This window comes from Chiloscyllium punctatum, chromosome 25 (genome assembly GCF_047496795.1).
Source record: "Chiloscyllium punctatum isolate Juve2018m chromosome 25, sChiPun1.3, whole genome shotgun sequence".
In the NCBI taxonomy this organism is placed as follows: Eukaryota; Metazoa; Chordata; class Chondrichthyes; order Orectolobiformes; family Hemiscylliidae; genus Chiloscyllium; species Chiloscyllium punctatum.
In genome coordinates, this window is record NC_092763.1 from 54,544,886 (window position 1) to 54,564,025 (window position 19,140).

Here is a 19,140-nt window from a genome sequence, read left to right on the forward strand (position 1 = left end):
TCCATCACGACGCTCTGTCTTCTACTGTCAAGTCAATTTTGTATCTGGTTGGCTTACTCTCCCTGGATCACATGTGATCTTACCATACTAACCAGCCTACCATACAGAATGTTGTTGAAGGCCTTGTTAAAATCTATGGAGACAATGTCTACTGCACTGCCATCATCCATCATTTTGGTCATCTCTTCAAACACTCAATCGATTTCCCATGCACAACCCAAGATGACTATCTCTAATCAGTCCTTGGCTTTCCAAATACATGTAGGTCCTGTTTCAAAGCGACCCCTCTAACAACATACCCACCACAGATGACAGGCTCACCAATCTGCAGTTCCCTGGCTTTTCCTTGCAGCCTTTCTCAAATAATGGCATAACATTAGCCACCCTCCTGTCTTCAGGCACCTCACCAATAACTGTTGATGATACAAATACCTCTGCTAGCTTCCCATAATATCCTGGGATACATTTGATAAGGTCCCCTTTGTATCATGTTCCTCTTGAATGCAAACAGTTTTGCATTCTTGCCTATATTTGTACACTATAGCCTGCAATGTGTGTGTCCCTTCTCTCTTTTCACTCAGCATATGTGACAGAGCTTTAGTCTCTTCAGTTTTAACTTCACCTCTGGCCTTCTGAACATTTTCATTTCTCTTGACTTTTAAAAGACACCTTTTGATTAGCCACTCAGTGACTGTTTGAGCAGTGTTTACATTTCCTTCCGGGCTCACTTCCTGCTGACCTAAAGAGTGTGACGAGCTGGTGGAGACTCCAGGCTCCTTGATCACCCTTTTGCCTTTCCATTGCTGCGTTAAATCCCAAGTGTTAGGATATGTAGGTATGGTACCTCATTGGTCTTGACCCTTCTCTGCTCTTATGTGATGTTTTCTGCTGTCAGTGAAATGCCGACATTTGCAGAATCCCAGACCATGATGAGTCAAACCCAGGTATCTCATGCATGCAGTCAACCATGAGGAATTTTGTGGGGGCCAACAGTGACAGACTACGTGTATCTCATTAAAATGCAGCCATGCATCTTTGATGTATGCCTCTTTGACCCCAACCCCTTTGTCACCATCAGGAACATCACTTCTCTACACTAAATGCACCTCTTGTAAACCCACAGGAACAATAGATTTGGAATGATGGAAATCACTGATCAGACAAAACTGGATCCAGGATCTGATGGGTGATCATATGACTGCTGCCCTTCTCTGCAATCTCCATCTTGGTCATTTGGCCCATTTTCCTCCAACCATCTCTGGAGAAGAGGACGTCCGGTTTTGGCCTTCCAGCCTGGACAATTGTCTACAGGGAAGGATTGCTGAATTGTGAGGGCTTCTGCCGTCTCAGTGCTCCTTGCTAGAAATTGTCTGACCCATGGGAGATCATTAATGGCTGGTTGATCTCCACCAAATTGGAAGTAACACTTTCTCTTCTGGTCTTAATGCTTAGAATTGTGGCCAATATGCAAAAACATAGTCTTAGGAATTCTGCTAATGAAAAGTATCTATCATGCATGCACATGTCTGGAATTTCTTTCAAAGAATTTGAAGGCCTGTGAGAACATAGTTTGTATCATAGCTACAGCACAGAAGGAGGTGACTGAGCATGTAGTGTCCATACGAGGTCTCTGTAAAACTGCTCAGCTAGTCCCACTCATTGTTTCATCCCCATAGCCCTGTATTTTATTCTCTTCACAACCTGTTGAAATCCATGATTGAATCTCCCTCCACTGTCAGTGCAGGACTTTTGTTTTTTTAAAACAAAAGTCTTTTCTGATTGTCATATTGGGGCTTTCTTGTCAGCCATCCTAAGTTGGTCTGTTCTGGTTCTCAGTCCTTCTGCCATTGAAAACTGTTGCCCCCTAATTTACCATCCAGATACTCCATGATATGAAATATCCTCCAAGTGTCTCATTATCCTTGTGATGACACATGTACTATGGCAGTCCCTTTTATCAGCAATACTCCCTGCAGAACAACATCATGACAGCACCTTCATAAAGACTGCTGTCATTCATGAAGAAGGCTTGCTATCAACATTTTAGACAGCTGAGGATGGCCAGTAAACACTAAACTGGTACCTGCCCATATAGATAGTCTCTGTCAACCCCGAGTCTTCTGTTACTGTACTGGCTGTGTAAACTCAATTATAAAATCATGACTCAAAAAGATGATGACTGATGCTTTGAACATGATTTTGTTGGCAGCAGCATCAGTTAAACGTACACTAGATTACATCAGGATCTGTTAACTTCAGATATAACTGTCGCCTAGCTCAGAGACAGGACTTGACTGTGTGCAGACTCAGCTGGCGTGAGTATGAAGCCATTAAAAATAGCAAAGCGAGATTTCAAATTAACTCCCTTCCATTTACCCTCTCTATAGCATACTTCTTATTTGGAACAGACTGTGAAAGCAATAATTCATGCCTTTAAAAATCAGCTGCTTGATTATGTGGGAACAAGATTGAAGGTCATAATGATAAATTGAATAGAGATAATTGAATCCTATGTGGAATATAAACTGCGAGCATCATGAAAATGCCAAGCTAAGGTGGCAACTGATCAAGAATGAACAATAGATTGTGAAAAATATGGGATGGGTTACAGAGGAATAGAGATGTACAGCACAGAAACAGACCCTTCAGTCCAACTTGTCGATACTGACCAGATATCCTAACCTAATCTAGTCCTATTTGCCTGCACTTGGCCCATATTCCTCTAAGCCCTTCCTATTCAAACAAAAATTCAGATGCCTTTCAATTGTTGAAATTGTACCAGCCTCCACCACTTTTTCTGACAGCTCATTCTATATACGCACCACCCTCTATGTGAAAACGTTGCCCCTTAGGTCTCTCTTATATCTATTCCCTCTCACCCTACATCTATGCCCTCTAGTTTTGGATTCCCCCATTCCAGGGAAAAGACCTTGTCTATTTACCCTATCCATTTTATAAACATTTCTAAGGTCACCCCTCAGCCTCCAACGCTCAAGGGAAGACAGTTTCAGCTGATTCATCCTCTCCCTATAGCTCAACTCCTCCAACTCTGGCAACATCCTGTTCAATCTTTTCTGAACCCTTTCAAGTTTCACAACATCCTTCCGAGAGCAGGGAGATCAGAATTGCACACACAGTATTCTAAAAGTGGCCTCCCCAATGTCCTGGATAGCTGCAACATGACCTCCCTATACTTGATGCTCTTACCAATAAAGGAAAGCATTCCAAATACTTTCTTCACTATCCTATCTTCCTGCGACTTCACTTTCAAGGAGCTATGAACCTGCACTCTAAGGTCTCTTTATTCAGCAACACTCCCCAGGATCTTGCCATTAAGTGTACAAGTACTGCTCTGATTTGCTTTCCCAAAATACAGTACTTCACATTTATCTAAATTAGACACCACCTGTCAATCCTCAACCAATTGGCCCATCTGATCAAGATCCCATTGTGTTCTGAGGTATCCTTCTTCACTGTCCACTTCACCTCCAATTTTGCTGTAATCTGCAAACTTGCTAACTATACCTCCTATGTTTACATCCAAATCATTTATATAAATGATGAAAAGCAGTGGACCCAGCACTGATGATTGTGGCACACCACTGGTCACTGACCTCCAGTCTGAAAAACAACCCTCCACCACCACCCTCTGAGCTAGTTTTGTATCGAAATGGCTAATTCTCCTTATATTCCATGTGATCTAATCTTGCTAACCAGTCTACCATGAGGAAATTTGTCAAATGCCTCACTGAAGTCCATAGAGATCACATCTACTGCTCTGCCTTCATCGATCCTCTTTGTTACTTCTTCAAAAAATGTAATCAGGTTCGTGAGACAAGATTTCCAATGCACAAAGCCATGCCGAATCAGTCCTTACCTTTATAGATACATGCAAATCCTGTCCTTCAGGAGTCCCTCCAACAACTTGCATACAACTGACGTCAGGCTCACCAGTCTATAATTCTCTGGCTTGTCCTTACAACCTTTCTTTAACAATGTCACCACATTTGCCAACCTCCAGTCTTATGGCACCTTACCTGTGACTATCGATGATATAAATATCTCAGCAAGGGGCCCAGCAATCACTTCCTGTTGCTTCCCACAGAGTTCTCGGGTACACCTAATCAGGTCTGAGGGATTTATCCACTTTCATACATCTCAAGACATCCAGCACCATCTCCTCTGTAAGGTGGACATTTTTCAAGATGTCAATATCTATTTCCCAAAATTCTATATCTTTCATGTCCTTCTTCTCAGTAAACTCTGATGCAAAATATTTGTTTAGTAGCTCTCCCAGCTCCCGCGGCTCCACGCATAGGCTGCCTTGCTGACCTTTAACGGGACCTATTCTATCCCGAGTTACCCTCTTGTCCTTAATGTATTTATAAAGTCCCTTTGGATTCTCCTTAACCCTATTTGCCAAAGCTATCTCATATCCCCTTTGCCCTCCTGATTTTGCTGTTAAGTATACTCCTATTGTCTTTATACTCTTCTAAGGATTCACTCAATCTCTCCTGTCTATACCTAACATATGCTTCCTCCTTTTTCTTCATCAAAACCTCAATTTCTCTGGTCATCTAGCATTCCCTACACCTCCCAGCCTTTCCTTTCACCCAAGCAGGAATTTAATGTCTCTGGATTCTTCTTATCTCATTTTTGAAGGCTTCCCATTTTCCAGCTATCCCTTTACCTGTGAACATCTGCCCCCAATTACTTTTGAAAGATTTTAACTAATACTGTCAAAATTGGCCTTCCTCCAATTTTGAACTTTGACCTTTAGGTCTGGTCTATGCTTTTCCATCACCATTTTAAAATAAATAGAATTATGGTTACTGGTCCCAAAGTGCTCCCCCACTGACATCTCAGTCATCTGCCCTGCCTTATTTCCCAAGAGAGTACATTCACATACTGAATCAGAAAATTTTCTTGTACATGCTTAACAAATCCCTCTCCATCTAAACCCTTAACATTATGGCAGTCCCAGTATATGCTTGGAAAGTTAAAATCCCCTACCATCACCACTGTATTATTCTTACAAATCAGTAAGATCTCCTGAAAAAGTTGCTTCTTAATTTAGCACTGACTATTGGGAGGGTCTATAGTACAATCCCAAAAGGTTATCGTCCCTTTCTTATTTCTCAGTTTCACCCAACTAACATTTCTGGACATATTCTCAGGAATATTCTCCCTCAGTACAGCTTAATGTTAACTCTTAACAAAAATGCCACTCCCCCTCCTCTCTTGTCCCCCTTTCTATCCTTCCTGTAGCATTTGTATCCTGGAACATTAAGCTGCCAGTCCTGTCCATCCCTGTGCCATGTCTCTGTAATTGCTATGATAGTCCAGTCCCATGTTCCGATCCACGCCCTGATTCATCTGCCTTCCCTGTTAGGCCTCTTGCATTTATTCTGGATTTTAATTTGAATAGAAGTGGAGTGTGAGGGCTTAAGGAGAATTTTGCAGATTATTTGCTCAATTTAGTGAATTGGGTGAAGATAATGAACTAGTGGTCTCGGCCAATCAATGAAGGGATTGGACTTGAAAATCTATTCGCTTTTACTCTGTGGGCTGGGATTTCCTGTGAAATCAGGGAAACCTAACCTACACACTTTTGTACGTTCTGATATGCATAATCAGCCCATGTATAACTTTGCCCAGGACTTGTCTCTTTTGTTTTCAAATAGATGTTGGATTTGCTGTGCATTTTGCAACTGTAATGACGTTCATGATGTGTGGGTACGCAGATGAGCTGGTAAAAATAACACACCTCGGTTCTCAGAAACAGCAGCTCACTGGCCGTCATTATTTTTATTCGTCCCATAAACCTCAAACCTAACCCACCTTGGTTAGCTCAGTTGGCTAGATGGCTGACTTACAGTGCAAAGTGATGCAAACAGCATACGTTCAAGGCCTGCACTGACTGAGGATACCATGAAGGACTCTCCTTCTCACCCTTTCTCTTGAATGAGAGAGCAGTGTTATACTCTGATCAGATTGTGGTCACTTTCCCTTTGTAAATCCCTTCGATCACACATGCTCCCCAGTGGCCTCTCAGAATCTTCATGCTATGTCAAGCCCCTCATCCAGTGCCTCTCTGATGTCAAAGCCCTAATCTATCCCATTTATCCTTCATCAATCCTTCAATTCCTGAGCAGGCATCCCATAGTAGTGAAAGACTCTGCAAGGTGGAAAATTATGAGCACAATGGAACAGCAGGGTTTTTAAACAATGTTGAAAAGTAAGCTGTGAAAGAGCCAAAGTGGACATTCCTGCCAGCCCATTTCAGTACCCACACTACTTAAAATGACACTGCAAACCTGACCACTTGTGAAAACAGAAAACTCACAGCAAAACTACATACAATGTCAGGTTTGTGCTTTAGAAGGTGCAAAATGTACAGGTTGGGTTTTCCCAAGTCGACTGGAAAATCTGACTTGTGAACTCAATTACCATTATCTCCGAGGTTCTGTCTTCAAAGAGAATAGTAGCACTGAATTCAATTGTGATTGATTATTATCAAAACTTACCTAATTTTAAAAATATATATAATCTTGATCAGTGGGAAGCATCAGTGCTTAAGCAAGGTATGCTAGATCCTCACCTCCAGTGAGGATTGCCAGCAGTGTGCATGAACTCCAAGCACCTACCATCTGAAATTTTCTCATCAGGGCAACAGCCAAATGATCTTAGCAATAACAAAATAACCTAGACAGATTTTGTGTGAAATTATACAACCAGTTAATCCAATAACAGGTTGAAGAAACAGTTTATTCTCTGTGCTGCATTTTTTGATCTTCAGGAAGATGTAATCAACATTTATGTTTTTGTTTTAAATTGTTCTTTCTCATTTTATTTTTACACCTTGCTTCTTTAAGATACTTATCATACAATTGAAATGCACTCTCATCAACTTGATTGGTGTTACTCAAAAATTCCATCTCATTTGTTTCAAAAACTTGTGTTAAAATCTTCCAAGTCCTTGAATTGTTATTTGTCAGGTTATCTTAAATTTTGTCCATGTGTGGAAAAACTGACATTTTTTCAAATTTTCCATGGGAAATTACATCGGCAGTAGAATCAGGGACAAATTTTTCGGAGTCTTGCAGTTACCTCACTGCCTGACCAAACCTTTTTTAGGCTCTCCGAACATACAGTACTTAGAGTCAGAGAGTCATAGAGATATACAGAATGGAAACAGATCCATCGATCCAACCCATCCATGCCGACCAGATATCTCAACGCAATCTAGTGCCACCTGCCAGCACCTGGCTCAAATCCCTCCAAACCCTTCCTATTCATATACCCATCCAAATAGCTCTTAAATGTTGCAATTGTACCAGCCTCCACCACATTCTCTGGCAGCTCATTCCATACACATACCACCCTCTGCGTGAAAGAGTTGCCCCTTAGGTCTCTTTTATATCTTTCCCCTCTCATCCTAAACCTATGCCCTCTAGTTCTGAACTCCCCGACCCCAGGGAAAAGACTTTGTCTATTTATCCTATCTATGCCCCTCGTAATTTTGTAAACCTCTATAAGGTTTCCGACACACCAGGGAAAATAGCCCCAGCCTGTTCAGCCTCTCTCTGTAGCTCAGATCCTTCAACCCTGGAAACATCCTTGTAAATCTTTCCTGAACCCTTTCAAGTTTCACAACATCTTTCTGATAGAAAGGGGACCAGAATTGCACGCAATATTCCAACAGTGGTCGAACCAGTGTCCTGTACAGCCGCAACATGACCTCCCAACTCCTGTACTCAACACTCTAACCAATAAAGGAAAGCATACCAAACGCCTTCTTCACTATCCTATCTACCCATAACACCACTTTCAAGGAGCTATGAACCTGCACTCCAAGGTCTCTTTGTTCAGCAACACTCCCTAGGTCCTTACCATTAAGTGTATAAGTCCTGCTAAGATTTGCTTTCCCAAAATGCAGCACCTCACATTTATCTGAATTAAACTCTATCAAACACTTCTCAGCCCATTGGCCCATCTGGTCCAGATCCTGTTGTAATCTGAGGCAACCCTCTTCGCTGTCCACTACACCTCCAATTTTGGTGTCATCTGCAAACTTACTAACTGTACCTCTTATGCTTGCATTCAAATAATTTATGCAAATGACAAAAAATAGAGGGCCTAGCACCAATCCTTTTGACACTCCACTGGTCACAGGCCTCCAGTCTGAAAAACAACCTTCCACCACCACCCTCTGTCTTCTACCTTTGAGCCAGTTCTGTATCCAAATGGCTAGTTCTCCCTGTATTCCATGAGATCTAACCTTGCTAATCAGTCTCCCCTGTGGAACCTTGTTGAACGCCTTACTGAAGTCCATATAGATCACATCTACTGCTCTGCCCTCATCAATCTTCTTTGTTACTTCTTCAAAAATCTCAATCAAATTTGTGAGACATGATTTCCCATGCACAAAGCCATGTTGACTATCCCGAATCAGTCCTTGCCTTTCCAAATACATGTACATCCTGTCCCTCAGGATTCCCTCCAACAACTTACCCACCACCGAGGTCTGGCTCACTGGTCTATAGTTCCCTTGCTTTCCTTTACTGCCCTTCTTAAACAGCGGCACCACATTTGCCAACCTCCAGTCTTCCGGCACGTCACCTGTGACTGTCAATGATACAAATATCTCAGCAAGAGGCCCAGCAATCACTTCTCTAGCTTCCCACAGAGTTCTCAGGTACACCTGATCAGGTGGTGGGGATTTATCCTCCTTTAACCATTTCAAGGCATCCAGCACTTCCTCCTCTCTAATCTGGACATTTTGCAAGATGTCACCATCTATTTCCCTACAGTCAATATCTTCCATATCCTTTTCCACAGCAAATGCTGATGCAAAATATTCATTTAGTATCGCCCCCATTTTCTGTGGCTCCACACAAAGGCTACCTTGCTGATCTTTGAGGGGTCCTATTCTCTCCCCAGTTACCTTTTTGACCTTAATATATTTGTAAAAACCCTTTGGATTCTCCTTAATTGTATTTGCCAAAGCTATCTCATGTCCCCGTTTTGCCCTGCTGATTTCCCTCTTAAGTATACTCCAACTTTCTTTTTACTCTTCTAAGTATTCACTCGATCTATCCTGTCTATACCTGACATATGCTTCCTTCTTTTTCTTAACCAAACCCTCAATTTCTTTAGTCATCCAGCATTCCCTATACCTACCAGCCTTCCCTTTCACCCTGACAGGAATATACTTTCTCTGGATTCTTGTTATCTCATTTCTGAAGGCTGCCCATTTTCCAGCCATCCTTTTACCTGTGAACATCTGCCTCCAATCAGCTTTCGAAAGTTCTTGCCTAATACCGTCAAAATTGGCCTTTCTCCAATTTAGAATTTCAACTTTTAGATCTGGTCTCTCCTTTTCCATCAGTATTTTAAAACGAATAGAATTATGGTCGCTGGCCCAAAAGTACTTCCCCATTGACACCTCAGTCACCTGCCCTGCCTTATTTCCCAAGAGTAGGTCAGGTTTTGCACCTTCTCTAGTTGGTACATCCACATACTGAATCAAAAAATTATCTTGTACACACTTAAAAAATTCCTCTCCATCTAAACCTTTAACACTTTGGCAGTCCCAGTCGATGTTTGGAAAGTTAAAATCCCCTACGATAACTACCCTATTATTCTTACAGATGGCTGAGATCTCTTTACAAGTTTGTTTCTCAAATTCCCTCTGACCATTGGGGGATCTATAATACAATCTCAGTAAGGTGATCATCCCTTTCTTATTTCTCAGTTCCACCCAAATAACTTCATCTGATGTATTTCCAGCAATATCCTCCCTCAGCAGAGCTGGAAATCTATCCCTTATCAAAAATGCCACTCCCCCTCCTCTCTTTCCTCCCTTTCTATCCTTCCTGTAGCATTTGTATCTTGGAACATTAAGCTGCCAGTCCAGCCCATCCCTGAGCCATGTTTCCGTAATTGCTATGATATCCCAGTCCCATGTTCCTAACCATGCCCTGAGTTCATCTGCCTTCCCTGTTCGGCCCCTTGCATTGATATAAATGCAGTTCAATTTATTAGTTCGACCTTGTCCATGCCTGCCCTGACTGTTTGACTCACTTCTGTTCTCAGCTGTACCCGTCTCAGATCGATCTTTTTCCTCACTATCTCCCTGGGTCCCACCCCGACACCTTACTCGTTTAAATCCTCCCAAGCAGTTCTAGCAAATTTCCCTGCTAGTATATTAGTGCCCTTCCAATTTAGGTGCAATCCGTCCTTCTTGTACAGGTCACTTCTACCCCAAAAGAGATTCTAATGATCCAAAAATGTGAGTCCTTCTCCCATACACCAGCTCCTCAGGCATGCATTCATCTGCTCTATCCTCCTATTCCTACCCTCACTAGCTCATAGTACTGGGAGTAATCCAGTTATTACTACCCTTGAGGACCTCCTTTTTAAATTTCTGCCTAACTCTCTGTAATCTCCCTTCAGAGTCTCAAACTTTTCCCTTCCAATGTTGTTGGTTCCAATGTGGACAATGACCTCCTGCTGGCCCCTCTCCCCCGTGAGAACATTTTGCACCTGTCTGAGACATCCTTGATCCTGGCACCAGGGAAACAACACGCCATTCTGCTTTTTCTCTGCTGGCCACAGAAATGTCTGTCTGTACCTCGGACTACAGAATCCCCTAACACAACTGATCTCTTGGAAGCCGACGTATCTCTCGTTACATTAGAGCTAGTCTCAATACCAGAAACTTGGCTGTTCGTGCTACGTTCCCCTGAGAATCCACCACCCCCTACATTTTCCAAAACAGCATACCTGTTTGAAATGGGTATATCCACAAAAGACTCCTGCACTAGCTGCCTACCTCTCTTACCCTTCCTGAAGTTAACCCATCTATGTGACTGTATCTGAGACTCCCCTCCCCACCTTTTCCTATATCTGCCATCCATCACACACTGTTGCTGTTGCAAATTCCTCATTGCTTCTATCTGTCTCTCCAACCGATCCACTCGATCTGATAAGATTCGCATCCAACAGCACTTATGGCAGATAAAATCCCCAGTAACCCTTAAACTCTCTTTAAACTCCCACATCTGACAAGAAGTACATATCGCTGCAAAGGCCATTTTTCCTCCTTCACAATCTACAGACCTAGAAAATAACACCATCTTATTCCTCTACAAACACTGTTTCAGGTTAAATTAATAGTTATCACTTATATTTTAAGTTTAATCAAGAGACTTATCTCCAAAAACATATAATTAAGAAAGAATCCACTGTAGTCACTAATACAGCCTTTCTCTTGGACAGACTTAAAAAAACAATAAACTTATTTGATTTTGTGCTGTGAACTTCGCCTAACAGTTCCTCGAAGATTAATTGTGAATTTCACTGTTTGTTAATTTTCCCAGACTTGCATCCAAAGAATAATTGATTTCGTCAAACATTGTACAAATTATTGAAGTACATCGTATGAGAGAGCATCCATCTTTTAAACTCAGGCATTGATAGTTACACAAGATACCAATGCATCCTGCCAATAGAGTCCTCTCAAATGTATTCACTAAGGGAGATCAGTTTGCTTATGACATGTAAAATAGAAGAATAGGATGTATAACTTGGTTCAATGTGGAGAATTGGAAGGTCATCAGCTCATCATTGGATAAAGAACATGGTTATTTTTTTAAATTTGGGAGACAAAAAACAAAAGAATTTAAGAAACTATGTACACAAATTCCAATACACTGGTACAATGGGACCTACTGCACACCCTGCGCAATGGAACCTGTACATCCCTGCTTACTCTGATCTGCCTGCACTGTTCATAAACAAAGCTTTTCACTATTCAATCAGTACATGTGACCATGAATCAACGATCGACCAAAAATCTATCCTCAAAAATCTCATGGATTTTTTTTTAAATCTCTAAGCTCTTGAAGTTCATGAGTAAGAAACTAATAGTTCAGTTGTACAGGTAAATTGCTATGTCACGCAGATGAATATAATGACCTGAATTTTCAGAGGTGAAGAGGGTCTCTGGCTTTACCTTAATGACAGCCAAAGCCCTGATCTCAGTGTTCCCATTCCCAAACCAAGGATTTGAGGGAGTTCAGGTGTGTGAGTCACTTGTTGAACTTGACACACCTGTGTTTCATGGATGCAGCTGTCTGTTCAAAAGGTGTAAGGGCAAAGAACAGTGGGGGAAGTAAATGAGTTGGAACAAAGTTAGCATATGAGCTATGAAAGATCATGGATGTGGGTAGGCAGCATATTTTGACATGGAAGATATGAGGGCCCATGGGTAGAATGACATAGGTTGGCAAAGTGTTTGGGAATTGCAGGCAGAGAATTGAGGATATGAGGACATGGAGAGTGTGGTGGAGGGATTGGCGGGATGAGAATGGTAGAACTGTTTGTCTCAGTTTAATAACTGAGACTTTAATAACTATGTCCTGAATCAGGGAGGCAGGTCTTCCCTACAGCCCAGAAGCCTCAGTGTTTTTCAGGAACTGTTTCGCATATTTAGCCCATCTTCTGTTAATGCCCAACATCTCCACCTCCCTGGATTTAAAATCCAACTATCTGGGGTAGTTTCTCCTGTATCGGATCAAGGGGCTGGGAATTTCCTTGATTCCGGAGGAGTGAAAATTCAGGCTGACTGAGCTAATAGAATAGGCGTGCAGGGCATAAAGATGAACCCTGACTCGCAAGCATGGCAAAAGGGTGCATTAAAGAGGGATGTAAAGAAAGGGAGACCTTCGACAAGGAGAAAATTGTTTCTTGCTTTGTTTTGGTCATTGTGCTAGAGATCATCTAACGTGATAAAACCTAAGTGCATTTCATGATGCAGCATTCCTATTGTAAACCAATATATATGCAAACACACTGTTAGCAACATTTTTATAAAAACGACTAGTGATTATAAGATTTGGCTAAGATGCCTGATAAGGGCAATAATAGGCTAAGCAAGCCAACAGCTGATGGCCTTCCATAATTAAATCTTGCAAATGGCCATTCTTATTACTTTTTATTAAATTATTTTACAATGCATTGGGCAGGATTATCTTGATGGGTTTCTGAGCACACAAGGATTAAGGTATTGGGAATCTCATCTGCTGGCTGGAGCTCTGGTGAGAGACTGGAATGACCTCCTCTGGCACGGGCCACCAGAACTAATCTGGAAGGAAAACAGTCTTTAAGACAAAAGCAACAGCAATACTTAGAAATGAATGTGATGGTCATCCCAGATCTCCATTTTGAGATATACAAGATAAATCAGGAATGTCTCTTTTGCCAGCTTTTGTGGTTTCCCCTCTGGCAAACGCAACTCACTCACTCGAGCAGCCAATAGCAAGTCTTTCTTTGATCGAAATTTTACCTCCCACTGGTGAGACCATGGCTGCTGCCAAAACTGCACTTGCTGGAGTCACAGAGTCCAGGAATAATCCGGGTTACTGATAGGTAATGGCAGGAGGAGTTTTGCCAGTCGGAGGTCACTGAGAGAGGAATAAAAGAGAACCAGCAAGGACATGAGGTTGCCGCATAGTGGGTCATCCCCTTCCCAATTTCCTGACCCTCATTTAGGTTCTCACTACCTTTGAATGAGAAAATATCCACTTACCATCCCTATCCCAGGAGACATCAAGTAGGTTTCACAGTTTTACCTGCCAAGTGCACTGCATGTTGGCCAGCCCCTCCAAAACTGGGTTGATAGCAGTGTGACAGCATGCTGAAGCTCGAAGTGGTCATTAATTGCCCTTCTATTGGCTTCAGTGGGTGGTGTGAGAAGTCAAACTGTGAGATCTTCCAGCCATGACTTAATTTTGGCAAAGGTGAGAAGGTGTGCACTTCAAACATGCCATCATCCCACTGAATTAAATCCCTTTCCCACCTCCAAACATGCCATGAGAGAAGCCATAAAATTTCACCTACAGTGTGGGAAACAGTTCCTCCTAATGGTACCTGAGTCCATTCATTAGGGTGAGAAAGCAGACTTGCTGCTCAGGGATGGCCGAAATCCTCTCAGAGCTGAAGAGCTATCCGTGGACTTGCAACATGAAAGCAGCAACAGGTTAGTGTAAGTAAGCAACAGTCATTGATGTGGAGAGGGAAAGCCCCTCTAAAAGGATTGCAAGCTGCAATCAGGCAGGAAGGGACGACCTCCTAAGTCTGTCTGAAACATTGTCCCCCTTGACCTTCCCTTCCCTAGCCACCAATCTTCACTGGGAGACCAATTCAACTTTCCCTCATTGCCTCTGAGAATCTTCAGACTAACTGAAAAATGCTTCCTTCAGTATTGGCCGAAACAGGCCCTTAGCTCACTTAATCAGTTACTCGCTGCAATCTGCCTCTGGAGAAATAGCCAAGGGTGGAACATAGCTAAGGAATTGGTATATCAGCAAGCTGTGCTATTTTTAAAATCTCTGTTCCAGCCCCGGAGACAGCAACATTTTTAGCCCCTTATCTCATGGGTTAAAACCTCTATTACATTGTTGCCAAAAGAAATTAAATAAAGCAATAGCTGTTCATATGTTAATCTTCACACAGCCTCTTTCGTATGTCTGTTACTCAGATTGGCAATTTAATTGGGAAAACTCTCAAAACGAGGCAGCTTCTTCAGGATAGGATTAACTAAAGTTGAAAAAAAGTCATAACGTTCAACATAGATCGGAGTAGTGCTCTGCCATATTTTAATATCATATCATTTCATTACAGACTGAAGAATTGCATTTGAAAGTGGAGTAAAATGCCTTCTTAAAATAAGTTGTTGCCACAAAATAGTTCAGTGGCTAAATAAATCTGTGAATTCCCAGGTTGATGTTTGGATTGACCTGAGTAATGCTATTTAAATGGATAATCCACATTGAAGAGGTTTCGTTTAGCATGTATGTACATTCATTCTTCACCCAATTTGATATTGAAAAAAGATTGAAGACACTGAATTCTGCCAAGCTGTGGGCTCTGGCATGGTTTGCTCTCGAAAATTAGACACAGCCTGGCAAGAATGTTTTAGTGCAGCTAAAATATGGGCATCCAAGTGATAACATGTAACATTTTCCAAATTATCCTGTCCACACAATGCAAGACAAATCCAATCAAGCCAATTCCCACACAATTCTATTCTCAATTATTAGCAAAGTGATGAGAATTGTCATTGAATGTGTTATCAATTGACACTTGCATAGCAGTAATCTGCTCACAAAGTTTTGAAGTCCACCAGAGCCATTTCACTCTTGATTTCATTCCAGCTTTTGTCAAAACACATACAGAAGAGCTAAACTCCAGAAATGAGGTGAGAGTGACAGCTCTTAACATCAAGGCTATATTTGACTGTGTGTGATATCCAGGAGATCTGGCACAATGTAATTCAATAAACATGAGGAGGAACATTATTTCATGTTTGGAATTCTACCCAGCTAAAAGGAAGATGGTTGAGACTGTTGAAGGATAATTATCCCAGTCTCAGGAAATCACTGCAAGAGATCCTCAATGCACAGCCATTATTGGCTGCTTCTTCAGTGATCTTCACAAAGTTAGAAGGGGAGTAATTTGCTGCCGATTGCCTGATGTTCAGCACCATTTGTGACTCCTTGGAAACTGAAACAACCCACATTCATATGCATCAAGACTTGGATTACAATCCAGTCTTGGGCTGACAAGTGGTAAACAATGTTCATTCCACAAATCTCAGGAAATGCCATCTCCAAATAAAACTGAATATCAAAGGAAAATGGTTAGATTATATGTTACAAGTAATGAATTTGCCCCAACCCCAACACTAATCCAACAATATTCTGATGTTTGCCATTAGCCAGATAATTAACTGGACCAGCTACATAAATGCTGTGGCTGCAAAAGCAGGTGACTTGTTGGGAATTCTGTGGTAAATAACTCATCTTCAGTTTCCCAAGAATCTCTTCCCCCATCTTCAAGGTACAAGTCAAGAGTGTGCTAGACTACTCATGACTTCTTCCCAAGTTTAGTGCAGCCCCAACAACACCTAAACTCAAAACCACCCAGAACAAAGTAGCCCAGTTGACTGGAATCCCATTCACCACCTTTTAAACATCCCCACTTCCTTCACTGCAATGTGTATCATATACAAGAAGCACTTCAGTAAATCTTGAAGATTTCTTCAGCAGAATCAACCTTCAAACTTGTGACCTCACAGGGCACGAGTCATATGGGAACAGACCCATCTACAAGTTGCCTTCCAAGGTAAACACCATTCTATTTTGTAACTATAATAACATTGTTTCACTAAATCAAAATTTTGGAATTGCTTCCCTAACAGTACGTTATTGGCACCAGGTGAATTTAAGTAGTTCAGTGAAAATTATGTCTATTATGTTGAGTCAAATTTGGGATGAGCATAGAGTCATAGAGATGTACAGCATGGAAACAGATCCTATGGTCCATCTCGTCCATGCCAACCAGATATCCCAACCCAATCTAGTCCCACCTTCCACCACCCAGCCCATACCACTCTAAACCCTTCCTATTTGTATACCCATCCAGATGCCTTTTAAAAGTTGCAACTGTACCAGCCTCCACCACTTCGTCTGGTAGCTCATTCCATACACATACCAGTCTCTGCATGAAACATTTGCTCCTTAAGTCTCTTTTATATCTTTCCCCCCTCACCCAAAACCTATGCCGTCTAGTTCTGAACTCCTCCAACTCAGGGAAAAAAACTTTATCTAATTATCCTCTCTATGCTCCTCATGATTTTATAAATCTCTATAACGTCACCCCTCAGCTTCTGATGCTCCAGGGAAAACAGCCCCAGCCTATTCAACCTCTCCTTAAATCCTCCAACCCTGGCCACTTCCTTGTAAATGTTTTCTGAACCCGTTCAATTTTCACAACATCCTTTCAATAGGAAGGAGACCACAGTTATGCATAAGAAATAGATACAAGACTACACGTCAAATGCTGAAAATTGGGATGAAAATAAATGGATGGTTGACTGATGTGGACACAATGGGCTGAAGTATCACTTTCAGTGCTACAAAAACTCTGACTTTAAAGGCTCATCTTGCTCATGACATTCACATTCCCAGAATCATTACTCACAAGAAAGAATTAGTTGATTGGCTGTTGCTGTGAAATAAAACTTTTATTTTTATTCTGCTAATTAACCTGACTATATTAGCAAATAAAATTGTGTAGCTGTGAGTTTTCTCAGAAGAAGTGAAATACAGTAGCTTCAAGCCAGAAATCTGACACTGATTTCAGAACAAAAGTTTAAACTGGTCCCTCTTACTGGAATAAAGTGGCATGCTTTAATTGGAATTTCCTTGTTGAGATTCTCCTTCCAACGGTCAATTGAATCATAAATTTATAATCCTTGTTCATCATTCAACTCAGCATTAAAAGCTGTGCAGCATTAATGTTTCCAAATTGGACATAACTTTGAACCTAAGAGTTTATTTTCTGTACAAGATTCTTCATCAGGCAGAGTAATGTCTTGCCCTATCATTGTAATCCTTTGCATTGATTTCTGAATAAGAGAACACTGTGTAAATAGTAGATGCTAATAGTGGATTACATGCCACCTGATTGAAGTAATGTATAGACATTACTTTGGTATTTCTGGCAAAATGGTTGCCTGTAGTGAGTGTGCCCCATGGTATAGGTCACATGACTATGGCAAACTTAGAAGATTTGAAAAGGATTACACATGCATCCAACAAGCTCAGTTTTCAAACAAAGTGCACATGGTATTTTTCCTCTCTCATTTCAACTGTGAGTTATCTAAGTTGCCCATTGTTCTTATCAAGTTTCTCATACAAGAGCATAACTGTTTATTATTTTAGTTCCTATTGGCTTTTCCTCCAAAGTTTGCGGTTTGGAATGATGTATTGTCTGATTTTATTTCAAAAATAATTTCAGCTGACTTTTTTCCTTTTTTGTGTCTGTCTCACTTTGTTTGTCAGTCAGTGTGGGCTGTGTAAAATTATATTTTGATTGAATCAGTTAGGATGTGTAGTTTAGGCTTCTTTTCCAATATCTGGAATTCCAAGTCTTCATGTTTGCCATTGGACTCCAATGTTAATTTGTCCTCTTAGAGTGATCATCATTTTGTTGAGGATCTTCAACTTTACCTTTTCAAGGTGTTCATTTATGGAAAACCAACTGGTGTAACTTTACACAACGTTGTGAAGCTAATCATTTTGCAGAAAACACCAATGTCTATTTGGCATTCCATCCGTTTGACACTCTTGTCCTGTTTCTATCACAATAGTTACAGTTTTTTATTAAACTTTCCCTTTTGACTTGACATTGCCAGCCTGATGTAAGGCATGGATTGAATGATCTGAATTTTCACTGACATCTTTTTAGTACCAAACTTGATATGTCAGAATTGTTGTCTTATATGCAGGTTAGGTGAATTAGTCATGCTAAATTGTCCATAGTGTTCAGTGTAGGTGCATTAGTTAGGGATAAATGTAGAGCAATAGGTTTGGGGAATGGGTCTGAGTAGGTTACTCCGGAGAGTCAGTGTGGACTTATTCGGCCGAAATCCTGTTTCCACAGTGTAGGGATTCAAAAACAAAATTTGCTCACGATTGGCTGGAGGTCAATTAGCTCAATTGGCTGGGCAGCTGGTTTGGCATGCAGTGATACCAACTTTGTGAATTCAATTCCCACACCAGGTGAGATTATCATAAAGGACTCTCCTTCTCAATCTCTCTCCTTGCCCGAAGTGTGTTGACCTTCTAGTTAAACCACAACCAGTTGTCTCTCTCTAATGAGACAGTAAGAATTAACTTTGCTCTCTCTAGGCTTTAGTAGGCTTGTTTGTCTGCCTGTAACTGTTGGTTTACAAGTTCAGAGACTCTGGGCATGTTTATAACTCCATGGAGAGTCTGTTTCCTTTGCTTTGCAGTCACATTGTCATAGTGTGCCTGCTTCCATCACCTTCTCAGGCAGCACATTCCATGTTTCTAGCATCCTCTAGTTGAAAAGATTTTTCCTCAGATTTCCTCCATACCCCTTACTACTCATCATAAACTCATGCCCTCTGATCTAGACACATTTAACAAGGAGAAAAGATTCTCATGTTAATCCTACCTCTGCCTCCAATAATTTTGTATCCCTCAATCAGATCCCCCTCTGCCTCCTCCGCTCCAAGGAAAACAAACCTGGCCTATCCAGTCTCTC

The 19,140-nt window shown here is 41.3% G+C and overlaps 1 protein-coding gene across 5 annotated transcripts in view; it reads left to right on the forward strand.

Moving 5' to 3' along the window:
• Positions 1 to 19,140, forward strand: part of tenm1 (teneurin transmembrane protein 1) — a 2,368,941-nt gene that overhangs the window by 1,388,252 nt on the left and 961,549 nt on the right. The window lies entirely within an intron of this gene.